Below are 2,663 nucleotides of genomic sequence, written 5' to 3' on the forward strand. Positions count from 1 at the left end.
AGTCTAACCCAAGGCTTAGCTTCCCAAAGGAATCTCTTTATTAGGCTACCGTGGAACCCTCTAGCCCCTGATTTAGCCTGAAATTCACATAAGAAGCATTAATCCATAGATTAATAGAATGATAGGGGTGGGAAAAACTTGTTTTTTTACTGTTTTTTAAATTTGTATTGATTTTTTTTTGTTTTTATACTATAACCATCTTTTCAAAATGTATCTCTTGATGCGCACACAGGCAGGGATGAAGCTGCTGACCCACAACTTGCAGAGCTCCCACATACGTGGGGTGGAGCCCTGGGGCTTCCTGCTGCGAATCCAGGTCACCGAGATCCACATGAGCCCTGTGGACTTCAACGTGGACTTCGTGACGTGCATGATGCCCAAGATGGAGTGGATGGCACTGGTGGAAGCAGCCGAGAGCCTGGGACACGTATCTGAGCTGCCCAGGCAGCTGGAGGAGGGCTATGAGAAGGATGAAAACTTTCTGAGGAAGGTACAACATGTCCAGTTAGAGGTGGAGGTGGTCAAGGGCACTTTGCAGTGCCCAGAATCTGGACGGTTCCCCATCAGCCGAGGCATCCCCAACATGCTGCTGAGTGGTGAAGAGGCAACATCCTATGTCTCAGAGCTTTATCCCCCCACTTTATGTCTGTCTTTTATTATTGTTCATCCAGGCTGAACTAGTTATCCTCCCAACCACAGTCCCCAGACCACACAGAGCCCTGGGAGATGGTATGATTGCTGTTATATTTTTTTTCCTCATTAAAGGTTCAAAACTGAAAAAAAAAATGTATCTCTTAACTTCCAGGAGCCAAGACAGCAGACTAAGCAGTAAATCACCATAATTCTCTCATACTCACCTCCAAACAACCTTAAAATAGTGCCTCAAAAGAACTTCTGGAACAGCAGAACCAGCAAAAAGATCTTTGAGCTCAAGAAACTTGGAATATTGACAAGAAAGGTAAAAGGGGAGCACATTCCAGGACAGGAAGTATCCCAACAAGAAACTCCACCTCATTAAACCAGTGGTAGATGGTGAACCCCAGTTCAGAGGAGCCAAACACCAACACCAGCACCCCCTATGTGCCTCAGCCTGGCTGTGCCTCAGCATAGCCAGGGGAATGGGCAGAACACATCACTGCTAACCTGCAAATACTTCAGCATAGGCCTGGGCAAAGAGGAAGCTTGCAGTCTCAGACTGCTTCAGTGTATCACAGAGGAAACACATAAATGCCAGCCCTATGGGTGCCTGTGAAACCAAGTAGCCACCAGTGCTTAGCCCCTACCACCATGCTTTAGCATAACCCTGGACAAACACTCAGCTTCCAGTAGCCAGACCACTAGTGTCTCAGTGTAGCCCCTGGGGAAATGCAGAAACACCCCCCAGCTTCAGCACTCACCAGACACCACCAAAAGGACCCCAGCTCAGTACCAGGTAAGCTGCCAGACCCCTATGGCTTCCAGCAGTGCCACTCATTCTCCACCTCACCCCCTCAGTATAGCACCAAATATGAGGGTCCTGAGTAGGATTCAGGGCAACAATAGAGCAGCACCAGGTAAACAGCCAGGGTCTGCAGCCGCTGGTACAAGAAGCCTGAGATAATGCCCCTTCCACCCTGGAAGTAGAGCTTAAATTTAAAAGAAAAGGTCAAAAAAGAAGAGCAAACAACAATGACAACAACAACAACAGCAACAAAAAGAATCTGACTATAGAAAGTTATTATAGTGATAAGGAAGATCAAGACACAAACTCAGAAGAGGACAACAATGTCAAAACATATACGAGCAAAACCTCAAAAAAAATAAAAGTGGTCTCAATCCCAGAAAGAACTCATAGAAGAGCTCAAAAAGGAGCTTAAAAATCCTATGAGAGACAGAAGAGAAATTGGGAAAAGAAATGAGAATGATGCAAGAGAAATATGAAAAAAGAGTCAACACTTTGGAAAAAGAAAAGAGCTGCTTAAAAAGTAGAATTGTCCAAATGGGGAAGATACAAAAATCCACTCAAGAAAATAAGTCCTTAAAGAATACAATTGGTCAAATGGAAAAGAAAGTACAAAAGCTAATTGAGGAAAACAACACCTTAAAAGGTAGAATTGGGCAAGCAGAAGCTGATGACTCCATAAGACATCAAGAATCAATCAAACAAATTCAAAAGGATGAAAAAATGGAAGAAAATGTAAAATGCCTCATGGGAAAAACAACTGAACTTGAAAATAGATCTGAGAGAGACAACATCAGAATCATTGGACTATAAGAAAGCCACAATCAAAAGGAGGACCTGGACAGTACCTTTCAAGAAATTATCAAGGGAAACTGCACTGATGTCCTGGAACTAGAGGGCAAAATAGACATTGAAAGAATCCACTGATCACCTCAGGAAAGAGATCCCAGAAGAAAAACTCCAAGGAACATTATAGGCAAATTTTAGAACTATCAGGTCAAATAAAAAATACTGCAAGTGGCCAGAAAGAAACAATTTAAATATCAAGGAGTCACAACCAGTTTTGCATAGGACTTGGCAGCTGCAACATTAAAGGACTGGAGGTCATGGAACATGATATTACAGAAGGCAGAGGAGCTAGGACTACAACCAAGACTCACTTATCCAGCAAAATTTACATAATTATCAGGAGGTGGGGGGAGGGTCATTCAATGAAATAGAA

At 43.4% G+C, this 2,663-nt stretch overlaps 1 pseudogene; it reads left to right on the forward strand.

Annotated features, from left to right (window-relative positions):
* The first annotated feature begins 220 nt into the window (after positions 1-220).
* Positions 221-1,600, forward strand: LOC114054003 (annotated as a pseudogene).
* The last annotated feature ends 1,063 nt before the right edge of the window (positions 1,601-2,663 follow it).

This window comes from Vombatus ursinus, unplaced genomic scaffold (assembly GCF_900497805.2).
Source record: "Vombatus ursinus unplaced genomic scaffold, bare-nosed wombat genome assembly UNPS02014812.1, whole genome shotgun sequence".
Taxonomy (NCBI): domain Eukaryota; kingdom Metazoa; phylum Chordata; class Mammalia; order Diprotodontia; family Vombatidae; genus Vombatus; species Vombatus ursinus.